The sequence below is a fragment of the Chroicocephalus ridibundus genome, chromosome 9, assembly GCF_963924245.1.
Source record: "Chroicocephalus ridibundus chromosome 9, bChrRid1.1, whole genome shotgun sequence".
Lineage (NCBI taxonomy): Eukaryota > Metazoa > Chordata > Aves > Charadriiformes > Laridae > Chroicocephalus > Chroicocephalus ridibundus.
The window spans coordinates 22,003,732-22,022,836 of NC_086292.1; the positions used below are offsets into that span (position 1 = coordinate 22,003,732).

General features: G+C 51.0%; 1 protein-coding gene across 1 annotated transcript in view; it reads left to right on the plus strand.

Annotated features, from left to right (window-relative positions):
* The window catches only part of GPC3 (glypican 3), a 172,180-nt gene that overhangs the window by 120,202 nt on the left and 32,873 nt on the right, over window positions 1–19,105 (plus strand). The window lies entirely within an intron of this gene.

Genomic DNA, 19,105 nt, shown 5'->3' on the forward strand with positions numbered 1-19,105 from the left:
TTGAAACCATTACCCTGTGTCCTATCATTACACTCCCTGATCCAGAGTCCTTCCCCATCCTTCCTGTAGGCCCTCTTCAGGGACTGGCAGGGGCTCGAAGGTCTCCCCGGAGCCTTCTCTTCTCCAGGCTGAACGCCCCCAACTCTCTCAGCCTGTCCTCACAGCAGAGGGGCTCCAGCCCTCCCAGCACCTCCGGGGCCTCCTCTGGCCCCGCTCCAACAGGTCCATGTCCTTCTTGTGCTGAGGGCTCCAGAGCTGGACACAGTACTCCAGGTGGGGTCTCAGGAGAGCAGAGCAGAGGGGCAGAATCCCCTCTCTGGATCTGCTGGCCACGCTTCTTTTGATGCAGCCCAGGCTGCGGTTGGCTTTCTGGGCTGCCAGCATGCATTGCCGGCTCATGTTGAGCTTCTCGTCCACCAGCACTGGGACCTCACGGGGCAAATACTCAGGCAGTAACGCTGTTTGTTAATACAACTGAGCTGCCCAGTCTCTCCCGAGAGAGCTCTTTACTGGTGGGGACCTTACTCAGGGTCGCTCTGGCGTGAGGCTTTGGGCAGCGGCGGGTTCCGGGGGTTAAGCCCAGCATCGCCCCCTGGCCGGGTGGGCTGCGAGGGCTGCTCTCTCTGGAGTTGCTGCCTTAGCGACTTTTCTGCTAACCTCTGCTTTCCTGCTCCCCCGACAGCCAGCCGGGGACTGTTTTCATAGCAGCTCCCGGCTTAACCCCTGCACCTTCCCATGCAGGCACGCCTCGTTAGCCGCTGGCTGGGAGCGGGATGCAGCGAGGGATTGGGGGTCCCCAGCACACGGGAGCCGAGCTGCAGCCCCCTCTGCCTTCCCGCATGCCTCCCCGCGCCCAGCCATGCCATCTGCCAACAGCCTGTAATTATTAAAAGGGGGGGGCGGGGGGCGGAAAATAGCATAATCAGCTCCCTGTTAAATGGGGTAGAGGACAGGCTTCAACCTGCAGGTGATAATGATATTTTGCCGTTCACAGTGAGAAAGTCGCACCGAACAAAACAGGGTTATTAGTGTGCTTGAAACTGCTGACACAAAATGGTTGTGAAACGCTGGCTGCCAGATTGGGTCAAGTTAGGTCTTTGCTGAACAGTTCAGGCTGCTGAGGAGCGGAGATTCGTGGAACGAGAGACCCTGGGTAAACATCGCCGGGCTGATCTCAGCTGTTTGCAGCAGCAGAGTGCCTTTGTCAGGCGCCGCTCAGGGAAAAATAGTGGTAAGGGGGTGAATATGGTCAGCTCGATCAGGATCTCTTACAGCGCTTCCCCTCCTTGGCTTGCGATACCAGATTGGAACGTGCTGGGGGGGGGTGGGCAGGGGAGTTGTTTTGGTGTAAACGGTGTAAATGTAAGAGTCTGGGGGGAAAAAAAAATCAAACCCTCTTGTAAAGTTGTGTTTGAGAAAGAGGGGGATTGAGAATAAAATCAGGAGAAAATGGGAAGTGACTTGTGAAAATTAGTTATGAAGCTGGCTATTTCTGCGGAGGGTCTTTAGTCTGTGGTAAGTCGCTTATATACTAGGAGAGTAACTGCGGAGATCACTTAAATATGGGATTTGAGGTGTCGTAGCTCACCCTCACACTTCTTTTCTTGGCCTACCGAAGTTTTGTGCTCTCCTTCACATCTGGAATGCATCTGGAACGCCAAGGAGTGGGAAATGCGGAAGGAGCAGCTCTGGATGAATTACAGTTGTGTTTTTCAGGTGTTGGCTTCAGATCCGGGAAGCGATGGGGACTCCCGGGCTGGGGAGGGGTGACAATCTCCTGATCCACCAAGCTCAAGCCAAAGGTGGCTTTTAAGAGTTTTCAGACATCCAGAATCTTTTGGAGGAAAGAGCGTCTTTTCAAGAGGTTGTGGTGGATTCCCCATGTGACTACCAGGAAATTGCAAATCTGGTACCATATGATGACTTTCTCCCCGTACGTTGTGTTGGAAGTCCTACTTGGATTTTGTGGATGTGGATAGACTCAGGAGCTATGCTACTTGGTGCAATTGTCATTAAGGGTTCCACAGCTTTTACTTTTCCTTGCAGATTTTTGCTAATGGCTGTGATTTGCCAATGACTTGGCTTCGGTTTATTCCAGGCTGCTCACGCTGCTGAAAACCCTGTGTTCTTTGAGCAGTACGCCACGTTTTTGAGCTTGCTTGCACTTGGCGAACGCGTTGCGTGCGGAAATTGTGCTCGCCCATTAGTTTGTGTCTTCTCCGACTGAGTCGGGGTAAATATGAGAAGTTCTCTTCGTACTTTTGCAGTTTGAAATGAGAACGGTGTTTATGCATTAGAACGAAATCCATGGGGACTGAAAGGAGAATAGAACACCCAGCCCAGAGAGAAGGGGAAGTAAAAGTTTGCCAGATTGCATTAGCTTGGTATCAAGCTAAAATAAATAAAAGAGTCAAGCTCCCTGCCTGAGTAGTGTGCTGTCTCAAGGCAGTCCTTTCTGGATGAGTCCCCTCAGTGGTGCCTACTCATCACATCAAGACTCCAGACGACTCTTGTTTCACCCAAATGTGTGATTGTGGGTGGTGCTATTTTTCATGCGTTGGTGGGCGAGATGGTTTTTTATTGCCATATTGGAAGTAAGGAATTAATTTTTATTTTTTTTTTCTTTGCTGTTAGATGTCTACCAAGTTTTGATTTGAGTTATTTTTGCTGTGTGCCCAGAGGCATGAACAACCCATCCATAAATATTAGCATTGTTATCTCAGCTGGGAGGCCAAGGGTCACCTTCAGGAAAATGAGTTGGAATTGGTTCCTAACTTTTATTTCCCAGAGTGGATGGGGTCTGTTTCTAGCTAGAAGGGTTTTCACTCATCCCACACGTGAAACTATATTGAAATTGAAAGGTTATTCTGTGTCAGCACAAGGTCTTGCTCGTTTATTATTTTTTTTTGGTGACTTGGTAGCATCCCTAGGCAAAAAGCTGTGTGCAAGGGGAGCTATTTTCTCTGGTCACTCAATTTTCCTCCCCCCACGGGGACGTTTGGATGGCTGACAGATGGGGATAACCTTCCAAGTTTTAAGAGATATACATGGAGGTGGGAGCCGTGGTGTCCCACGTCCCAGGCGCTCTGCCACCTTGGTGACCTCCTATTGAACCTCCTCCCGAGCAAGGCGCTGGAGAGCGGACCTGCGTGATGCTGGTGCGAGGATGCAGCAGGTTTGGAGACTGCGGGTACCAGATCAGCCGATGTGACACCTTGGTCCTCCCTCCTGTCCCTCAGCCTGACTTCTGTGCTCTCTGCAGGGCTTATGGGGTTCTGACACCATCGCAGCGGATGCTTTACCCATCTTGCTGCACTTACTGGCTTAAGCTTGTGCCGGGTTCCGATCCCTTTCTATGGTTAGATAAATCCTGGTGTTTATCACAGGGCCACCTCTAGGAGGAACAGTCTAGTTAAGGAAGTTAGGAAGACATCTAGTTAAAGATGTCCCTGCTCACTGCAGGGGGGTTGGACTAGATGACCTTTAAAGGTCCCTTCTGACCCAACACATTCTATGATTCTACTATTGGAAGAAAAGGAGGGAAAATACCCACCAAAAATGAAGAATGAAATCCATAAAAGGAAACTTAACTGGGGGAGATGTGTCTTTACAAGACTGAAGGGCCTGGAAACATATTGTACATTTCCAGACACTGGAGTTAAGGGCTCATTTAGAATATTTCAGATATACTGGAGTTTGACAGTTCTTTGGTTTCCACATCAAACAATCTGTAATTTATTGCCCCGTATAGGGACTGTGTTTTTATCATATTGCATATTCTCTAGCCAGAAATCTAACTACCATATAAGCTCTTGAAAAAAGAACCCTTTGGGGATCGGAATCCAGGCAATATGCTTTCACAGACCCTGAGAAACCCACTTTGATTTATTTCCTTGGAAATAAGGGGAACACACAATTTCTTGGAGCATTACAGCTGTTCCCCCGAGCAGGATCTCGTCCGCCTTTCTTCATGCGCTTGGTGTAAAGACCCGGGTCCTGCGGCGAGCCCCGTGTGAAAGCACCTCGCGTTGCTCTTCGTGGGTTTTACAGGAGGATGAGAACAAAATTTAGAAGTTTTACGAGGCAGTAAAACACAGAGCTCTTGCTGGAAGGAAGAGGGGGAGGGCGGGGGGGGAAAGGAGGCCCAGAGGTGCGAATGACCGAAGACAAAATAGACTTGAAGTTTGCAAAAAAGCCTACCCCGGCATTTCAATAGCCGCGTTTGAAGCTGGGTTGATCAACCAATATGTCCTATATTTGTTTGTAGGTTTAATGGGCTGTTTCCCTGCGGCCTGGCTGCTGGGAGAGGGCACGGCAGGGGTCACCCAGAAGTTAATTTGGAAAGGGGCCAAAAGGCCACAACTTGATTGAATCAAATGTAAACAAAATAGGCCTGGGAACAGCCCGACGCGCTCGTGCCGAGTCTCTCTCTCTCGACCCAAAATCCAGAGTATGGCGGAGCATCGGGGACCGGCGAAGGGGGTTTAACCCCTCGGCAGGGAGATGATGCTCAGGGTGGCGAAGGGTCGGATCCGGACCCTACTCGAGGCATCATGGAGAACCTGCAAACGGGCTGTCTGGAGGGTGCGATGGTGGCTCTCCCGGCACGGGACACCTCGGGGGAGACAGGGGGGTCCCGGGGAGCCACCTCGAAGCGGGGAAAGCTGTTAAGTCTATTATGGGAGACCCTGGGGAGCTGAGGAGGTTTTCAAGAACATATTTCCCCTACAGAAAAGTCCGTGACTTTGACGGATTTGGTGGAATCACATCTCTCTGTGGCCTGCTAGGCTTTGTGAGGTTTATTATTCCCACTGTATTTTAATTCCCCGGCCAGATGAAGCAGCGTAATAATTAGAAAAATGTGCAAACTGCTGAATCGTTAAATAAAGTGATGCACAATGCTTATCACTTAGAAATACAATATTTAAATTGCACCAAAACAAGTTGCTTTTGGCTAATTTGCCACTTTTACATTTAATAAGTTAACACTACGATGTCTGAAGAGCTGTATATGTGTAATATAGTTTATCAAGTCCTCAAAAGAAATGTTAATAAACACAATAATTATTTGGACACGCCTTTTGTTCAACATTATTAAACAGTTTGTAACAATTAAAATATTAAAACCACATGTTGCTGAAAGCAACCAGACATGGCAATTATTTCTTACTAAGGCTATTAAATAAAATGACAGAAGATTTTTATTTTAATGATAAATGCATTTTGGAATGGATCAGCTAATTCGTCTTTTACTACGTGAAATAATCTATAGCTCCACCAAGTCTAGGCCTGGTGTTTAAAGTCTAACGCCGTCCTCCGTTTGAGCCGTGCCTCGGCTCTCGTTAACACGCCGGGTAAACGCTCTCCGACTCCATACGCAAGTGGCAATTACAGGATTTTGCCAGGCCAGTTAAATCAGGGGAAGCGTGACCCTCTGTAATGAGAACATAATTAAATTTGAATGTATGTATCTGACTTGTTGGGCTGCTTTTGAAACCCAAACTCCTCCTTGCCATCTTAGCAAAAGCCGGCGGTTGCTCACGCCAGCTATCGCCCGGCGGGACCCTATCTGCAAACGTCCCGGCGTTATCGGCTTTGTTGTGGGAACGCTGTGCCCGCAGGTCACCCTAAACGGGTTTTCTTTAACAGTCCGAGATTGATTGGACCCGGCGTGTTTGCGTGCATGTTTTTAAACAGAGGTGTAATCTGTGTTTGCTTGAAGTTTCTCACCTGTTTTAGCCACGGTCTTGCAGGACGCAGAGGAGCGTAAGGGCGATGCTCTTAAGTCCTGCAGTTTTCCTGCTTGTGCAGTTACATTTGCCGTGGAATGTGAGGTATTTCCCATTTTCAGTAAGGAAGCGGGGGGGTAAATAGGCGCGTTTCTGGTACTGCTCAGTGACACCGAGACATGGAGCTGTGCTGAGGGCCAGGGCATCTCCTGTGTGCTGTTGTCTCACTCACTGGTTGTTTTTGTTGAAGGTAGTGCCAAAACGCCCGTCATTATCCAAAGTCCTCACATCACCCAGTTTTTGGAGATAATAATTCAATGTAGGATTTTCCTCAGAGAACCCAAGTCCCTTGGTCCATCCCCATGTGTCCCTCTTTTTGGTAAGTAGCGGGACTGCACAGCTGTCATTTTTGAGACAAGATTCACTGCTCCCATGTCCTTCCTACTTTCATTTGTCCTTCCCCTGGCAGGGAATTTCAGGAATACACGGGAGAGGACTGGGAAAGGCGTGTTCCTGTGGGGAGCTCTGTATCTCCTTTATCGGTATAAAAAATGAACGCCTCACCTGTGTTTCTTTTTTGTTAATCCCGCTTGCCTTTTTAAGGGTCATTTTATTTATCCCTGGTGTTTCACCACTTGTCTGGTATCGGAATAGATGTTTAGCTCAGTTGAGACTATAGGAATAGCAAAACTTTCCCGGGCGGTGAATCCAGCTCCTTGCTTTTCTCAGCAAGTCCGGGAAGCTGCCGGGGCTGAGCTTGGATGGATGGCAGTTTTGGCTGGTCTCCACGCTAGTTTATTGTTCGGCGTTCTTAACCTTTGGGTGACTCAAATAGCATTTTATCACTCTCCTTCTCTGGAATTCCCTGCTTGCCATGGCCTTATGGATTCAACTTTGCCCCCGTGGCTTCAGCTCTGACGGGGAGGCAGGTGCCTCAGGTGTGTCCTGCAGGGACCAGCCTCCAAACAATGCCGTGGAAATCAGCTGGAAAAAATATACTTTTAAAGGGGATTGATTTGCTTTTGTGTCCAAAACACGCAGCTGATGCACAGCAGTGCTTTAAAACAAACACCAGATATCCTGTACTAGCGCTGGAGTTTATCCGGTTGTGGAGGAAACGAACCTGGAGGAATCCTTGTGCAGCAAAACATGGGGTAAGTGGAGCCGTTGATACCAAATTAACAGTTAATTACAGTTATTCTGGGCCTCGGTAATTGTATCGGGTATCGCCTTGTGCTGTGACTCAACCTGCTAATTTAATCCGTAGATGTCTGAAGGAGGTGTCCTCCCCAGTGGTCCCAGTAACACAGCACGCAGCTCTCTGACGTTAGTGGGGTGATTGCTAGGTTTCTCATTTGCGTGTTTTTCTCAAAAATTTCACTTGACGTCAAGGTTTTTGAAGTGTGGTCCAGAGTGAGACGGGATTGGGATTTGGGGAGCTAATCTGCATTGTCCGGAGCAGGCCTGGAAGGTAACCTATGGTCTTCTTGGCTGCAGAACAGATCTGATTGCTTTTGTTGTCAAGAAAAAAAGGCTTGTTAACAGTAATGTTACTTTTGATTCCAGGCCGATGGTGTGTAACCCTTAGTGGTGGTGTTCTCAGGGGAGGGGAGGCAAAAGCAGCGCTGTCAGACCCGCCGTGGGCAGGGAGGGCCAGGCTTTGCTTCGGGAGCCTTGTGCCCAGCTGTGGCACAGTGTGCGGGCAGCGTTGCCCTGAGATTCCCGCTCCATCCCAGGCTGCTCCCTGCGCTGGGAAAGTCGGAGCTGGGGATTTCCCCCGCTGCAAATCTGCCTCTTTGCCAAACCTCTCTGTCCGCAGTGGGAACAGGGTGCACTTACGGCATTTTTTTTTTCTCCCAGAGGTATCTAGTCCGCATCGCCGGCTGGGGATGGGTGGTGGAGGAGTCCTTCCAGATCCTGCCTGCTCAGCCTGCTCTGGGTTTGCGTGTGTCTTGTATTGTTTTTCCCGGAGAAACCGTCTGCTCATGGCTTGGATGGGTGCACACTTTCCTGGGTGAAAAACTGGCCAGGCCCAGAGTTGTGGTGAACGGAGTTAACTCCAGTTGGCGGCCAGTCACAAGTGGTGTTGCCCAGGGCTTAGTACAGGGGCCAGTTCTGTTTAACATCTTTATCAACGATCTGGACGAGAGGATCGAGCACATCCACAGCAAGTCTGCAGACAGCAACAAGTTGGGTGGGAGGGTTGATCTGCTGGAGGGTAGGAAGGCGCTACAGAGGGATCTGGACAGGCTGGATCGATGGCCTGGGGCAAGTGGTATGAGGTTCAACAAGGCCAAGTGCCGGGTCCTGCACTTGGGTCACAACAACCCCATGAACGCTACAGGCTTGGGGCAGAGCGGCTGGAGAGCTGCCCAAGGGAAAAGGACCTAGGGGTGTTGGTTGACAGCCAGCTGAATATGAGCCAGCAGCATGCCCAGGTGGCCAAGAAGGCCAACAGCATCCTGGCCTGTATCAGGAACAGTGTGGCCAGCAGGACTGGGGCAGGGATCGTCTCCATGTACTCAGCACTGGGGAGGCCCCACCTCGAGGGCTGTGTCCAGTTTTGAGCCCTTCACGACAAGAGAGATACTGAGGTGCTGGAGCATGTCCAGAGAAGGGCAACGGAGCTGGTGAGGGGTCTGGAGCTCAAGTCTTGTGAGGAGCGGCTGAGGGAGCTGGGGGTGTTCAGCCTGGAGAAAAGGGGGCTGAGGGGAGACCTTCTCGCTCTTTGCAACTCCCTGAAAGGAGGGGGTAGCCAGGGGGGGTCGGGCTCTTCTCCCAAAGAACAGGTGATAGGACAAGAGGAAATGGCCCCACATTGTGCCAGGGGAGGTTTAGGATGGATATTAGGAAACATTTCTTCACTGAAAGGGTTATCAAGCATTGGAACAGGCTGCTGAGGGAAGTGGTTGAGTCACCATCCCTGGAGGTATTTAAAAGATGTGTAGACGTCGTGCTGAGGGATATGATTTAGTGGTGGACTTGGCAGTGTTAGGTTAACGGTTGGACTTGATGATCTTCAAGGTCTCTTCCAACCAAAATGATTCTATGAAGGAACTGAAAGCACTCACTGGTTTGGCAACCCCTTGATGGAAAAGGCAGTGTAATGTGTCTTACTACTGTGCGCAAAAATACGTTAGCCAGCTGAAGCAGTTCATCTTCTGGTCTCAAGAGCTTTGTTCTTGAAACAAACATCACCAGAGCTTTCCTGGTCTGAAGTAGAATAGGCATCAGGCGTACACCCCACCTGGGAATCCTCCTCTGGGAAAGGGTGGTCCCTTCTTCAAAGCAGTGGTTGGCTTGGGGAGAAGCTGAGGCTGCTGCCGGGACCTTCCCTGATGTTCTGTCCCACCTCCCTGGGGGTAGCAGCCGGCACAGACCGCTGCAGCTTTCATCCAAGCTGTGCTGCTGTCAGAAAGCGCAAGAGGTTTTGTATGTTTTAGGTGATGAATAATTTGTAATCTGGCTCCTTTTGCTACACCTGCTGACGAAGCAGATGTTTGTAATTAGGCAGGTCTTTGCGCTGGCAAACCCTGTCCCCAGCCAGTGGGACCACTGTGACCTGTCTGCTTTGGGGCAGGTGTAAATAACCCTTGGGGCTCAGGAGGCTCTTGCAGTTAATGCTGGTGCTCGTTAAACTTCTTAGCGTGGTTTTCACACGTAACTAACTGCAAAGGCCAGGTTGTGTTTTAGCGCTCTTTGCTGCTGGAGCACGTGCTGTGAGAGGTCGCCGCTGCAGCTCTCAGTTTTACTGAGAGCAAACAGGGACGTTTGGGTTGCAGCGATATTTATTGCCTATGGCCTTGCTTGACTGTATTGCAAGGGAATGGTATTTAAAAGAAGAGAATGTGCTTGGCTGGCCTTTCTGAGGCCACCTGGGAGAAGATGCTGTCCTGTGAAACACGGGGAGGCAGCTGGCAGAGGAGGGGTGTCCGAGCCGTCAAGACGTATGGTGGTGGGCAGGAAATTACTTTTTACATTTGGCAAGACCCCTCGAATGCCTTCCGCCTACCAGCGGGCAAGGAGCTTACTGACCTTTCCGTGCAGCCCATATGCTCCTGAACGCTGCGGGTGAGAGGGTGGAGGGTGCGTTTCACGGCTTCCTCTGCGAGTGTCAGGTCTCGCTGGGGGAGGATATAAAGTCACCAGCTTTAAACCTCATTTAAATGCTGAGTTGCTTCAGCTGTTCGGCTGGTGGCTGTGCATCTGTGGGGGAGACTCACCCCGGGCGGCTCTGGCCTGCAGCTCTGGAGGCCTGAGCCATCCAGGGTCCGTTTCTGTTGGATGCGTTCTGCGTCGGTGATGAGTCGCACCCCGCTGTATCAGCAGCGCCCATGCTGGAGCCAGGATGTTTCCTCCTCCTGTTTGTAGACCGATCCTAGGAGGCAGGTGCCAATATTGACACTGGGAAAGTTGTGTCTGTGAAGTCAAACCTTCTCCTCTTTGGGTTTTAGCAAGCAGCAGCGACGCTCCCACTGCAGAGGAGAGTTGTGACCTTGCCCAGGCACCAGCCCGGCCATCAGCTGTTAATTAGGGACCACAGAGGCTGGGGAGACCCCGTTCCCGGGATGAGGTCTGGTCTGGTTTGTCTCACTCGAATGCCTGTTGAATGTGAAGTGTATAAATACTAATGGCAGCAGGTCCTGGGGCTCCCTGCTCCAGCTGGGTGCCTTCCCCAGTGGCACCAGCCCCGTCCTGCCTGCGGACCCCCTGCTCCGCTCCCCACGCAGGACAGAGCGGTGCCTCTTGGGTGGCAGAGGTAGCCAGGGGGTGCTGGAGGCCACCTACCCCCCAGTGCTCAAGGAGCACGTCCAGGCCTCAGCTAGGCACAACCTGCCCCAGTGCAGTGGCCAGTGGGTCCCCAGGGAGGGCAGAGCGGCTCCCTCCTCCTTGGCTAACAGGTTTGGGGGGTGTTTGCCACAGCGGCGTCCTCCTCCTGCCTGATTTAAGTCTCTGCTGAAATCAAAGGCTCGGTAATTGGCCATTGTCTTGTCTGACAGGAGGTACCTGGCTCATGAGGCTGTTGTTCAGTCCCCCGTGAGAGCTCTGTGGAGCTGGGGACATTCAGCAGAGCTGCTTGCAGGTGCCTTTTGGGCTTCCTATGCCTTGGGGTGCAGTGAATGCAAACGTATAGCTAGAAAGAGCAGCCCCCGGGAGGGCAGAATGTGGCCAGGGGGAGAGGGGCTGGTGTTCTGGCAGAAACCTTTGTACAACACAACAGTGTGTGCAAAAACACACAATTTGAGAAGTCCCTCTCCACTGAGAGCTTTTAGGGAAGAAAGGAAGTGTCTGGGACAGAGATTTGCCTCTCATTTGCGTGGCAGAAGGAGAAGGTGGAGGGGAGGAGGAAGAAAATCCTTCCGGCACAGATCTCGGCTCGCTGTTTTCTACCTGGTGCCAAGGACGAGATGTTTGTCTCGCAGGCAGCCCCGGCAGACGTCGCTGACAGCCGGAGAGCGGCCACGTGTGCCGCAGCCCGAGCCAAGAGGAAATCTCCAAGCCGCTCCGAGGCGGGCTGGGCTGGGCCGGGCTGGGCCGGCCATCTGGCTGCTGCAAGCCCTGCTGTGGGCACGGTGGTGCCCCTCTGCAGAAACGTGGGGCTTTTTTAGCAGCTGGCTTAAGGTGTTATAAATCACAGGATGGTTTGGGTTGGAAGGGACCTTACAGACCATCCCATTACAACCCCCCTGCCCTGGGCAGGGACACCTCCCACCAGACCAGGTTGCCCCAAGCCCCGTCCAGCCTGGCCTTGAACCCCTCCAGGGATGGGGCAGCCACAGCTTCTCTGGGCAACCTGGGCCAGGGGCTCACCACCCTCACAGCAAAGAATTTCTTCCTCAGATCTCATCTAAATCTCCCCTCTTCCAGTTGAAAACAGTTCCCCTTCATCCTATGGCTCCACTCTCATAAAAACTCCCTCCCCATCCTTCCTGTAGGCCCCCTTCAGGGACTGGCAGGGGCTCTAAGGTCTCCCTTGGGCCTTCTCTTCTCCTGGCTGAACCCCCGCAACTCTCTCAGCCTGTCCTCACAGCAGAGGGGCTCCAGCCCTCCCAGCATCTCCGTGGCCTCCTCTGGCCCCGCTCCAACAGGTCCATGTCCTTCTTGTGCTGAGGACTCCAGAGCTGGACACAGTACTCCAGGTGGGGTCTCACGAGAGCAGAGTAGATATGATACCTAGTAGGTACATAGTAGGTATGATATCCACCTGTCCTCTGAGATGCTTTTGCATCTAGGGCACCTTCCTACCAGGCCATCTCTGCTCAGATGCCTGAAGGATGTGATGGTGATGAGGTGGTTGATTGCTCCATCTCTACCCATGTCGTCTTCCTGTTCCTTGTGCTCCTACTTTGCTTGTTGTCTCATGTTTTATCTTCTGGTGACGTGCGCTTTGGGCCATCCTGAGCAGGGTTTGGATGGCAGAGCGGGGTTCTGCTCCAACATAACTTAACAAAATATGGAAAATATGCATAATAGCAGTGATGGGTCCTGGCCCATGTAGACTCCCACGCCCCTTCTTTGCTCTGTTGCCAACCCCCCGAGGGGTGGCTGCTTGGCAGGTGGAGAAATAGGTCCAGGTTCTCCTGTCTAGTGACGCAGAGTGGGCGGAAAGGAGAGGGGAAGGCAGCTGGGGCTGGTGGTAGGAAACTGAGAAACTTTGTGGGGAGAAAGAGCAGGTACACGATGCCAGTGAAGAAAGGGTGTGGGAACGGTTCGAAGCAGACAGCCCTTACAGGTAGCAAGGAAGGGGACGTCTTTGCAATGCCTTTACCACCCTCATCCTTGTTTCATTCTTCCAGGCAGTCCGAAAGCCCAAATGATCTTGAAATCCCAGCTCTTTCCCCAAGGTGGGTTTAAAGGTCCACTCATGGGATTAGCATGGTGTTCTGCTCCCCTTTATCAAGGTACGGGTGTAAGCACAAATGGTTTCCTGGGTTGTGCACCAAACAGGAGGTGTTCTGGCACAAGCAGCGCCAAATCCGGAGCAGTTATGGGCCCTGTGGCTGCGACTGAGGAGATGATGCAGATCAGCCTGGGCAAAGCAAAGAAGAGCTGGAAGGGGGCGTTTGCAGTAAATGGCTGCATTCCTACGTCACTTCTAGAGGAGAGGTAGCTCATAGGATTCTGGCTCATCCTGGCAGGAAAAGGTCCATGCAGACTCCATCAAAGTGCCTGGACCAACCGCGTGTTCAATGATTGGTTTAATAATTGGATTTTGGAGTTTTGAGGGATGCCTGTGTTTGATGGAGGTGGGAAGGCGGTGTGTAGGAAGGGATGCTGAAGGACCGGTGATAGTTTGGTCTCAGAAGTGCCCAGGGGGAGAAAGAGCTGTAGCAGCTCACAAAGAGAAAAGCAGCATTTCTCTAGTATCGGAATTGATGTGGGGCTCAGGGGACAAGCCAGAAGCAGACGGGGACTGCCAAGGTCCCCAGCAGGCTGGGCTGGACTCTGCAGCCCTGCTCGGCACCCACACCGTCCTGTTCCTTCCTACCGCTGCGCAAAAACAAGCCATAAATAGCTGCAGGGTGGAAGGGGAAGGAACTGGATATAAGGTGAATGAGCTGATCGTAAAGCTGGAGTAATCTCTTTTTCGCATGTGCCCTGTGATGAATGAGCATTTGTTCGGGTCGGGGAAGTGACACCCCCCCTGCCTGGGGGAGAGCAGGCAGGAGCCGGTCCCTCTGCCTGACGCCGTGCCAGCGAGGGCTTAACCTCTGCGTCCACAGGAGCGTCCTGTGCTGGGCATCGGCCTGCCCTCACCAAACCGGAGCAATTCATAACGGCTTGGCAGCCCCTTCTGCTGCCAAAAGAGATTTACTGTGCAGTGTGGACTCATTTTAATTACTGCCAGCACTTAGGGGTCTTTATCTGTCTTCCTTTACCCATAGGGATGTTGTCAGTTTTGATAGCTAAGCTGGAATTAAGCTGATGATCCATAAAGTAGGGCCACCCTTCAGCCAATAAGTCACTGCTGTCACCGGCTTCTTTGTGCTATCAGGAGAGTGACCAGGAAAACTGATTTACTGGTAGCTGAGAGCCATTCCTCCGGAGCCTGTGAAGACAGTAAAGGGGGTCCTGCTGCGCTGGTGGACCCCGAGTGACGCAGGGTAGGGATTTTTCCTCTTCCAGGAGATGGTATTTTGAGTGCTAGAAACAAAGACTGAAGCGTTTTTACGGCTGAAGAGCCACAACATAAACTCAGAGCTATCGTTCGCCCCTTTTGGCACCCACTGCCGTGGGTTGGGGTGGACCCCCAGAGCAGGAGTGACCCAAGAGCGGTGCGTGGGGAGGGTGTCCCGGGGCCGTCCCTTGCCCACCCCATGCCCGGAGCAGGCGCACCGTGCTGCCTGGGCCTTGGTCCGCGAAGTAGTACTGCTTCAGCGGTACAAATCCCGAGACATCTCGAGGCAGGCAGCACGGGGAAGTGCAGAACTTGCTTTTAGAGCAGCTGATAAAACAGCTGACGTGCCCAACTCCTTGTTTTTCCGAGGACTGAAAGTGACTTTTCCAGCTCCAAAGCCTGCTTCCACTTTATTAACATTCGATTAGCGATCGCTCCTTGTTGTGCTGAGCTTGAAATAGGAGTACAATTAGGAACAGGTTTCTCCTCTGCCAAGTCTGTGCTGCCAAGGTGCATCCAACTGGAGTGGCCGTAAGGAAACCACAATTCAGGTGTCCTCCTGCCAAAAGGGGCTCTTCTAGAAGTCCATGGGCTAATGTTGTGGTCGGAAGGGCAACGATGCCCATCTGTACCCGCGCTCACTCGCTCTTGCGAGCCAGAAGTACAACTCCTGTTTTTTTACGGACATTTTTGGAGTTTTAAATGTCCTTATTTTTAAATGGCATTTGGTGCTCAGTGCCAGGGAACACTGAGTTTTTCTGTAATATGCGTTGCATTTCGTTGCCACCCAAGAGGGGGAAAGCTCTCTAGAGGGTGGAAAGAAGCAAGTGAAAACAATGCTGTTGATGTTGCCTCGAGTTTCTGCTTGTGCACGCTCTTGTGCCACCAAGGCCCCCGTTCCACAGACAGGATAAACCCAATGGATCTGGGAAATAGGAAAGTGGAGTGGAGGGCACCAGCGAAATCTCATGGTGAGGGTTGGTTAAATAATATAGAAAGTATTTGCTGATAAAAGATAATTTTTTCCATGCTATTTCCAGGGCTAATAAGCAGAGGAAGTGGAGAGAATCGATTCTCCCGTTGCATGCTTGTGTATGATCAGGCCACAAAATTCAAAACACATGAGTTTTCGAAAAGTCTGCAACCCCAGCCTTTTAAAATGGGTTCCTTTCCCCGATTCTTGCCTGCGATCAGATAATGACCTTCGTAAGCAAAACAACCCCAGCTGTATTTCATAACGGGAATATACTTCTGTACGTTGTAATGAGCTGTTAACAGGGAACAGTATCGTGTGAAAATCTGCACGTTTCCCATGATGCTGCCCTGATTTAAAAGCCACCCATAAATTATTCGGTATTGCAGATTTCAAGGTCAGGATTGGCCATGAGATCTGGTTTTTCTTCCCTAAAAACAATGTTTTCAGCAGGCTGGAATTTAAAATAGAAAAATCTGACCTGCGTCGGGACCCCAAAAGCGCCTGGCCGGAGCGGGCGGCTTGTGTGACGCGAAGGGAAATAACACCTTTGCTCCTCCAAAACTCTTTCTTACCGAAGGAAGGCATCCCAAGTTCTGCAGCCAGTCCTGAGCTGGTGGGTTTGGTTGAGTTTTGAAAGGTTTCTAGCAGAGCCAGGGACTGGTTTTTGCTGCTGGGTCCCGTTCCCAGGGTGCCCTTCCTGGTGCCAGGCCATGGCTGGGGATCCAGAGGAGTTTCTGCACGAGGGCACCTCTTCTGCTGGATGTGAATACTTGATTATTAAGCCTATATTACCATCCTGAATATTGTTTTAGCTGCAAGTTCAGTCTCGGTCCTCTCCAGCTTTTTAGGTTTGATCGTATTCCAGAGGCTTACTAAAAACATGCAAAGAATTTCAACAAAACTCTGTGGAACACTTTTATTAAATTCTTTCAGTCATGCAAGCTAAATTAAATGACAGCTCTGTCCACCAAAAGATTACAAATATCAATCAGGCTTCTCCCCTAAACTCGTGAAGGAATTAAATGTTTGTCTGAAAGCCTTCTGTTCCCCTTAATAATCTGTTTGGCCGTTCTCTTTACTTTACATATTTTTGAAGTATGTTGAAAGGGATGATTTCTGCCCTAAAGGAGCACAGTGCTTGTAGCTCGCTGCCGATATTTTATCTGAATTTGTGGGCACAGTTTTCGGTATTGCTCAAATTGATATTTGCAATACCGCGGGCGTAGTTTCCAAAAGGAGCAAACAGCTATGAAACTACAGTCCGAGGAACAGAATGCTGATTTCTTTTCGGGGACGGGAGATTAATGATAAAAAGTATGTTGCAGCTCTCCCTGTTTACGTTAAAATTGGAAAAACAAGACCAGGTGGCTCAGTGGGCTGGTGGGACGGCGAGCTCTGAGTAAAGTGGTTGTAAAGAATGAGGAGTTATAAAGATTTCAACATACGGTGGCCCGTCCAAATCCAGCTGAGTCATTACCCCGCGTTGCTGCATCTGTTTTTCTCTGGTCACTGTATGGTTATGAATAATTGTGTAAATCACGCTGGGATGCCCTGGGGAGCTTTCCTTGCAGAAAGGCTCGGCGCACCGTTCCCGTCTGCCTTGTTTTTTTAAGATGTAGGGAGCCCGCAGGACAAGCCAAGCAACCAAGATGCGTATGGAGACCAGCCGGGGCTGCCGGCGGTCCCTCGCGACGACGCGGAGGTAGCGCAGCACTGCCTGCCCTACCCCTCTTGGAGGGTCGCGATTTAAAAGGGATGAGATTGGAAACAAAGCCGATGCACGATGGAGCTTGTAGTCAGGAGCAAAGGGGCTGTGGCCCAGGGGTTTCCTGCCACGGTGGTCTTTTCCAGCCGAAATGATTGTATGGCGGCTGCGCAGGTGGGAGATGAATGCCCTGCAGACACCCCGGAGGTGTGCGCGTGTGCTCGGCCTCCCACAATTAGTGCCTTAGTTTACACTGGGTACATTACAGTGTATTTTTGCCATTATGGTTTAGCAAAGAAGAGCGGGTACAACTGTAAACTCTTACGGCTGGATGAATTGTGATTAAGTTAAAGCTGTGTCACTGTTACATACTACTTTAGCGATTGCCGAACTATGTATTTTCCTGCCTCTTACCGTAGGCTTTAAACCACAGGACACGAATAAACTGTAATGTTAGGGTACAGTCGGCTCCACTTGCTATTTAAGGATGGGGAATCTATGTTCAGTCCACCAAGTATAATTTCATAAAGAGCGCAGACCATCGGGGAGGTTGTGTAATGGTCGACGAGCAGGACTGTGGCCACTGCTCGGGCTGAAGCCGAGGCATCCGACAGTGTTCCCGAGTCTGGCTACACCGATGGAGCGGGGTGGGATTTCTTCTAACGGTGCCACTAGGCTTTGCGTCGCAGGCTTCGTTTCTCCCGGCACTATCTGTGAAATGTGAGCGATGGAACCTCCCTGTGGTTCTCAGCAGCTGGGGAGTGCGTGGCCGAGGATGGAGCTTTTGTCCTGGCAAAGGATGGAGAAGCATGGCGCAGGGATGTCACGTTCGCTCCATCCGAAGCCGGGGCCCGCGTGGCCTTTCTCAGAAAGTTCCCGTTTTATTGTGACTACAAAGGCGGAGAAATTAAGCTGCTAATTTGTGATGTGCCAAGAAAAAAAGTAGTAATACAAGGAATGCTCAGTAATTTTAGTGTTTGAAAACGTACAATTGAAAAATCCTGATTTTCCCCTGCCCCATGCTGAGCTTATTAAATCTGAAAATATCCTAAAGCTTAATTCTCTCTGCCAGAAAGTTCCTCTGCTTTTTTGGGTAAGTAATGAAAGTTGCGCCTCTGAGCTGTACGGCGGGGTCCCTCCCGGCTGGCTTGCTCCATCCCTTGGATGCAGTGGAGTCAGCATCCTGCCGATCAGGAGTGAGCATCCCGCCTCGGGGCGGTCGCAGGCACCTTCCACCGTGGTGGGCTTGGGTTTTTTAGCAATGGGTTCGAACTGATGTGTGTTGTAATTAGTTGCTGTGCGTGGGAGGCCCTCGTTATGCGTTGGGGTGATAGACTCTGTTCCGAGGACCGCTGGTAGCTGTGGGCTTCGTTTGGAGGAGAGAAATACAAGTGACGGCTTAAAGGCTTGAGGAGTTGGCGTGTTTGGTTCCTTGGTGAGGTCTGCCCCATGCTGCCCCCAGCGCTGCGTTTGCCTTTTTTTGTTTTTTTTTTTTATCGTTTGTTGGGGTTTTTTGTGCTTACGCCATATTCTGGGAAAGGCCTGTAAATGTCCGAATAAAACTCCTGAAAAGTGAACTTAACTGATCAGAACCAAAGCCTGCCGAAGGCCAAGGAAAAGCATCCCCTGGGTTTTTGGGGAGACGAGCTGCCTTTTAGTTCCTAGGGTGGATGTGGGACCCGGCACACCGTCACGCCGGCTGGAATTTTGCACGTGCCAAGGAGAGGTTTGCCGCGTTGTTTGATGCAGCCGGGAACCCGAAGGGGTCTCACGTCGAGCCATTTGTTTTTCATTACGTTATGCTCCTCTAATATAAACACTAAGGTATGTGGACGTTGCCGTGGACAGAGCGAGCCAGATGCCGAAAGCATTCCTCCAAGGCTGTATAAACTTCAGCAGCTAAATATTTTAGAAACTGTTTTCTAAGGCTCGCTTAATAGTTTAAAAATATAACCTAGATTCCAGATATTAAAAAATGCCTTGAAAGGCACGCATATTGCTGCAATAGATGGAACTAACTAAACCCCTGAAGTATGCGGAAAGCTCCCATTTTGCAATATCTTCTCTGTTACTTATCCTTTTCATTATTTTTTTTCTTTTTTTGGTGCTGAGATTAAATTCAAGAAGGCTTTTAACAGCAGAGTGGTAGTGATAGAAATTTTCAGCGTATATTAACCAGCTGACTCACACTTTTTCAAAGTGGATCTGGGTTTATGATGAAATAGCTGGCTGCTTTCAGCAACAGCAGAATCAGAAAAGTCAGCGGGAAGAGAAAGCCGAGAGCTTAAAATGTGTCTCATCCCTCCGTGGGCTGCGGGGGGGGGGACGGCGTGGGGAGCTCCCACCCGTGTTTGGAAACCAGCCCTGACCCCGCGCTCGGTGCAGGTGTTTGAATCCCTGTCTCAGGGGTGTGCAACCCGTCACTGTTCATTAGGGCTTGGCTTTAAGTTAGTCAGGACTGGATGATGCGAGGGCTGGAGCCCCTCTGCTGTGAGGACAGGCTGAGAGAGTTGGGGGGGTTCAGCCTGGAGAAGAGAAGGCTCCGGGGAGACCTTAGAGCCCCTTCCAGTCCCTGA